The sequence below is a fragment of the Peromyscus californicus genome, unplaced genomic scaffold, assembly GCF_007827085.1.
Source record: "Peromyscus californicus insignis strain IS unplaced genomic scaffold, ASM782708v3 Scaffold_18__1_contigs__length_77618521, whole genome shotgun sequence".
NCBI lineage: Eukaryota > Metazoa > Chordata > Mammalia > Rodentia > Cricetidae > Peromyscus > Peromyscus californicus.
Window position 1 is genome coordinate 63,473,679 of NW_026294480.1, and position 6,921 is coordinate 63,480,599.

The 6,921-nt window shown below is 44.7% G+C and overlaps 1 pseudogene; it reads left to right on the top strand.

Annotated features, from left to right (window-relative positions):
- The window catches only part of LOC128113187 (ferritin light chain 1-like), a 31,979-nt pseudogene extending 25,772 nt beyond the window's left edge, over positions 1-6,207 (top strand).
- Positions 6,208-6,921: the final 714 nt, after the last annotated feature.

Genomic DNA, 6,921 nt, shown 5'->3' on the forward strand with positions numbered 1-6,921 from the left:
TTACTGGGGTGCATAATATATCAACCACACCCTTCCTCCCAGTAAATTCTCCAGTTTCCTGTCTTCCTCTTGTGTGTGGCATTTCCCTGTACTTGTTATATTGAATGTTGCACCGCTCCTCCATCAGATTGGATATTCCTTAGAAAAGATGCCTTCAGTCCTCTGAGGTCTCCTTTCCCTGTAGAAAACACGTCCCTCACGAAGCACTCTAGTGTGACCAGTTCTTGTTTATGGTGCTTTTGACTAAATTTAGAGATATACCATTACCTTATTTTGTTAATTTTTGTCTTTGCCACCAGAGAGTTGGCCCGGCCAAAGAAGCAACCATGCTTATTTACTATGTGTTCTCTTCACCTCACACAAAACAGAGCAACGTATTTATTGAATGAGGAGTATGCCCATGCGATCATTTCCAACAATATGGTTTTATTAGAAAGATATAGCTGTCTGCATGGGTGCAAGTGCAGGAGGCAGATTTCACAGCCAAAGACCCTGTCAGGCAAAGCAGGAACCTACAGTTAGGGCCACTGCAACCTTTCAACAACCCCAGATGAGGCTAGAATCCCCACAGCAAGCCTCAGTGCTTCTCTCACTTCTGTCAAGGAAGAATTAAGTGTTTTAATGGGACTTGAGGTTACTTTTCTGTGAGAGGGCTAAATAATGCGAGGCTGTGACTGAAAGGAAACAGAGAAAATGAAGAATGACTTTAATTATGAGCAATGTGTCAAAGAAATGCTTCCCAAATTAATCTTTTCTGGAAGTAAAACAAATCTTCTTATAACTCACTTTAAACCTTAGTCCTTCTCTTTTATGCATACACATAGACACACACACACACACACAAACACACACATAGACACACAAGCATACACACACACACACACACACACACACACACTCATCAGTGTTCAGGTCAGTTTCTAGTAACATTAATAAAAAGTGTGAGTTAATTACAGACATTAAAGCTTTCTGTCCAAGGTATTTCTTTTCCAAAGACTGATTTTTTTCTTGTTAGCGTGGGGAAGGCATGCCTTTTAGCTTGAAGAAAGACTGTTTGGAGTGACTGACAAGGCGTCAGTCCCCTCCTCTCACCTACCTAGTGCCTCACATCACAGGATGCATCACAGGGGCCCAAGGGTCAGAAATTTGACACAACCAGTGATGTCTTTGAAAGGGAGCTGGGCTGCAATGTTTCTTGAGAGAGGAGAAAACTCTTGGGATGACTTCTTTGCTGACATTTGTTTTTAATCTAACACAGCTCTCCAACCCAGGTTCACAGAGCTGCTGAGCACTCTCTGAAGCCTTAACAGAGACATAAATCAGTCCCCATCACAGTGGTGGGGTAGCATTTAAAGTGAAGGAGGAAGTGTCATTTTGATCTCTTTTTTCCTTCTATGTCAGCAAGTAAGAAAACCTCATGAGTTAAGGAAAAAGAAAACATTTTGGAGGTTGGTGTTCTCTGCTGCACCTCTTGCCATGTATGAAGGAAGTGTGTTGGGAGGGAGAGTAGTCAGAAAATGGGCGAGAATGAAAAGCAGACAGAGAGAGGCCTATCCATTTGGGGTGGTAGATGCAAACTCTATATGGTGGCACTGTAATAATAATCTTGCAATCTGAAACCTCAGGAAAAGCAAGGAAAACCAGTTCATAGTAAAATTTGAGATTTCCCATGTAATAAATTTTCATGACCAAGGGCCCAAATCTTTCAGTGTTTTGAAGTCATTTTCAGACTAAGTTTATTGTTTGTTATCTGTTTTTAACTTTGCATACTTAAACGTATTTTCTCGATGTTCAAGAGGGGAGTTCACCGTGTGCATGACTAGTGTGATCTTTGATATATGGCGACTCCTGTAAGAATACCCAAGTCCTCTGCAAGTTTCATGGGAACACAAGACAACTTCCCAACAACTCCATCCCATTCTGAGGAGTTGTCAGCTGAAGAGTCCATGCACTAGGAGGTCTGTGTGCAGAGGAGAGCAACTGTGAACAGAGTGCCTGAGGACAGATGAGGAGCTAATGCCAAAGTCAAGTGGAAGGCAGCCAGCGGGACATAAAATGTCAGAGCTGAGATCAACCAGATGTGTACAGAAATTGACCAACTATCTGAAAGGACAAAACTGGACTGTTTTTCTTCCTCACATGAAGAAAAGATGGGCATTAAGAAAGACTAGGTCCTCCTTGATCATCACATACCACTCAGTTCTAAAACAGAACTCTGAAGTTGTTACAGAGTGATCCCCACTAAAAACTCAGGAAAATACCCAAAGAGCAAAATACATGTGGAAATGCTGAAGTCGACATAGCTTCTTTACAGATGTCTCGTTGTCAAATCTTGGATGAGTTCATCATCCACCACTGGACTCCCAGGTCCAAAGAGAGACTGGCCAGGGCAGAGAAACAAAGATGATGACCGAGATACTTACTGTGTTGACTTTTGTGTCACCATGACTGAAACACTTGACAGCAGCAAGGGAGGAAAAGATTTGTATGGCCCAGGTTTCAGCCCATCGTGACAGGGATGCGCATGTATGAGTGGTAGGGAGAGTGTAAGGAAACAGCTGATCATATCTGAAAACACCATGGCTGGATAGAACCAAGGCAAGGCCCTTTGAGGACCTTCTGCTAGTCAGTTCACACTTCCAGGAACTCCACAACCTCCCTGATACAGTACCACTGGTGCTAGGGAACAAGTACCCCCAAATAAACTATGGGGGACATTTCAAATCCAAACCACAGCACAGCTTTCTCTAGGTTATTGTGGAGAGCCTTTCTCAACTGGATTCTGTCTGAAAGGTTCAGTGCTCCTGGACCTCATGAAGTACATGCAGAAGCTCTCTTGCTCAACACTGCTATTCCATCTTAGACGAATGAGCAGGACAGTAGAGTGGCAGCATCATGATGGTCACTTTGAAGTATAACTTCCAGGTTGTGCAGAACCCAGACTGAAGGGGAAATATCTGTACTTGCATTCATAAAAGGCTCTGTGCCCTGGTCCCAGCCTGCCTTTCCAAAGTGTTGGTGGCACAAAGGGTCCAGATATCCCTCTCCATCACCTGGCAGTTAGAACAGCTCCTCCTACTCCAGAAAGCAAGCAGCTACCTTTCATCTGATGGTAGCTGGACTCCAGCTGATTGCTTTTGTTCTATCATCAAAGATGACAGAGAAGGAGGCATTGTATTTTACATTTCTCTTGTTTGAAGTCTCAATATTAAATAACTTAAGATTTTCTTCTCAGAGGGAAAGACTGATAATAGAAAATCACTAACTACTTTTATGTGAAATTCTATATAGAAAGCATACATTATTTATATTTAAGAAAGATAAAGTATTAATTTAAAATAGGAAAAAAGGAAAATTACCAGAATATTTTGAGTGGAGAAAAGATACCCAAGACAGGCTGACTATGAAGGTTTTATTAATTTTGGATGCCGAAAGTCATACCAGTGTGTCATTGCCTCTGTTGAGGGTACCAGGGAAAATGTGAGGGGTACATCTCAAACAGAGAGCCAGTATCAGCCTCAGCTTTTCATAACCACCAGTATGAGAGCCAAAGTTACATTTTAAGTTTTAATTACTACGCTTAAGAGATCCATAAAACAGAAATGCCTCTGGTCTGCAAGCCCCTTGCCCAAGGACAGATAGTTCCTGAAATGCTGAGGCTATTGTTTGAGAGATAACAAGCTACATGTTTTCACTCCCCTAAACAAGTTTGTTTGACTCATCTGCACCAGATGTGCTTGATCACATGTGGGCGGGAGATTCACAGGCAGGAAATAGATCAAGATGTGTGCTTGTGCCTGATCGGACCTGATGAGAAATGCAATGAATTATGGGTTTCCTTCTTAAGCCCTTGCCATACTTGATTCTGAGCCATTTCCCTGGGAACCTGGGTATGGACCAGAGCCCATCCACCTGACCAGTATTTAATTAAAGCTTGCTTCAAATTTTGCTTTAAAATTGTGGTAGTGGTCTTGTTCTCAATCAGTGGGATTAACACCTGCACTCCCAAGAACTCATTACAAGAGATGCTTTCTTAGTTAATGTTCTATTGTTGGGAAAAGACACCATGATTTCTTAAACAGTTCTACTCCCTGTGACTAAGCATTCAAATATATGTGTCTATGAGGGGCACTTCTCATTCAAACCACCACATTCCACTCCTTGGCCCTCAGAAGCTTGTGGTCATATCATAATGCAAAATGCTTTTAGTTCAACTTCAAAAGTCCCCATGTTATTTCACAGTCTTAACGCTGTTGAAAAGTCCAAAGTCTCTTCTGAGACTCAAGGCAATCTCTTAACCATAACCCCTGTAAAATAAAAATGCAAATTACATACTTCCAACATACAATGACACAAAATACATATTACCATCCCAAAAGGGAGGAGCTTGGACATAGAGAGAAAATACTGGGTCAAAGTAATACCCAAACCCATGAGGACAAAGTTCAAATTCTGCATAATCCAGACTTCACCTTCCCAGCTTCACACAAGGGATGGCCCTGACAAATGCCTGGCATCAGTGACTTCCCTTCACCTCAGAGGAAGATTCCACAACCCCTTCGTTGCATTCTTCTTGACTCCAAATTTAGAACCACATGGCAGAAGCTACCATGTTCTTCTATTTGCTGGGGCTGGAACTTGGCCCCTTTTTGAATTAATTTGCATCAGTTTTCTGTTTTCATGGTGTCCTTTGTTGCTTAAGCCAGGCTTTAACTCTTTTTCACAAGTTTGAAGCTCTGCTGGATGGGTCTTGCTCTGAGGGCACTACTTCCTTTATTCCATTTGAATCAGGTCTTTCTTTAAAGTTTTTACATCCTTAAGCACAGGACTGGGCTCCAATATTGCACTCTTGGTGATCTTCTTCTCCTCAAACTCTACATTTTACATTTCTCTTTTACCCTACCCCCCCCCCCCCAACTGCTCTTTCATTGTAGCACTACAGAAGAGTGATCATTAATGCTACAGGACACAGTCAGTATTAGGCTCTCTTGAAATCTCCCCTGCCAACAGCATTAGTCCACAACTCTTCAATCTAACTTCAGGCGGATTTTCAAGACAAGAGCAAAAAGCAGCCACATTCAAAAATGGTCTTTAAGCCAGATGATAATGTTCTTCCCCTGTGAAACCTCTTGAGCAGGGTCCTGACAGACCACATCACCCTCAGCACCACTGTCTTCCATGCTCCTGCTAGGATGGCCCAGTGAGCGCCACTTAAAGCATTCAACTGCGTTTCTATTCTCAAAGTCCCAAAGTCTTCTGCTTTCCTCTAACAACAGCATGGTCAGGCCTGTCATAGCAATGCATCACTCTTGTACCAACTTCTGTCACGGTTACTGTCCTATTGCTGTGAAGAGACAATATAACCAAGGCAACTTTTATAAAAGGGAACGTTTAGGCAGCGCCCAGAGATCCCGAGTCTGTGTCTTGCTTCAACAGGGTTTGGACGGAGCAGACCCGGGGCCTCCCTTTGTTAGCGTCCGGCCGCCTCCCAGTGTCTCCAGTCGCAGCCTCTGGGACCATCTCGTCGCCGCCTTCGGCTCCCAGGACCAGCCAGCACCGTCTCTCCACGGTTAGCTCCACTGCGTATCAGCCGGGAGCTCCCAGGTCCCTCAGAATTATTCCACCGAAGTGGAGGCTGCAGCGAATCGCCTGGTCAACTTGCACCTGCGGGCCTCCTATACCTACCTCTCTTTGGGCTACTATTTTGACCGGGATGACGTGGCTCTTCTTCCGCGAATTGGCCGAGGAGAAGCGCCAGGGCGCCGAGCGGCTGCTCAAGATGCAGAACGAACGCAGAGGCCCGCACTATTCCAGGATGTGCAGAAGCCGTCTCAAGATGAGTGGGGTAAAGCACAGGAGGCCATGGAAGCTGCCTTGGTCCTGGAGAAGAGCCTGAACCAGGCCCTCTTGGATCTTCATGCCCTGGCTTCTGCTGGCACAGATCCTCACCTCTGTGACTTCCTGGAAAACCACTTCCTGGATGAGGAGGTGAAGCTCATCAAGAAGATGGGCAACCACCTGACCAACCTCCGCAGGGTGGCTGGGCCGCAGCCAGCACAGACCGGTGTGCCCCCGCCATCTCTGGGCGAGTACCTCTTCGAGAGGCCCACTCTAAAGCATGACTAGGAGGCCTCACCTTCCAAGGGGCTCCCTCCTCTGCTCTGCACCAGCCAACCTCAGGACCTTCACCCGAACCTCTCTAGGCAGCTTTGTAACAGCTCTGGACCCCCCCCATGTCTCGGGACCAAGTGAAAATAAAGCAGTTTGAAATAGCAAAAAGAAAAAGAAAAAAAAAAGGAACATTTAATTGGGGGCTTACTTACAGTTTCAGAGGATTACTTACTTCAGAGGATTAGTTCATTATCATCACTGTGGAAAGCAGACAGGCATGATGTTGGAGCAACAGCTGAAAGCTTTACATCTTGATCCATAGGCAGAGAGTGATAGCAAGATGAGAGTTGAGAGAGAGAGCGAGAGAGAGAGCGAGAGAGAGAGCGAGAGAGAGAGCGAGAGAGAGAGAGAGAGAGAGAGAGAGAGAGAGAGAGAGAGAGAGAGAGAGAGATTGAGAGATTGTGCCTGGTGCAGGATTTTGAAACCTCAAAGCCTACCCCCAGGAACACAGCTCCTCCAACAAGGCCCACTTACTCCAACAAAGCAACACCTCCTAATGCCCCTAATTCTTCACCAACAGTTTCATTCCCTAATAACTGAGCATTCAAATACATGAATATTGGGGACCCTCTCACTCAAACCACTGTAGATGCACATCCATCTCTAGGATGGCGCCTCCAGCATCCTAAGAACCTCCCCTAAGCCTTCACAGTTAGTATTACTGTTCCTACTGGGGACCAAGCTCCACCATATGAACATTCAGGGAACAAATCACAGGGTCATTTCTCAAGAATAAATTGCTTTTGCCTT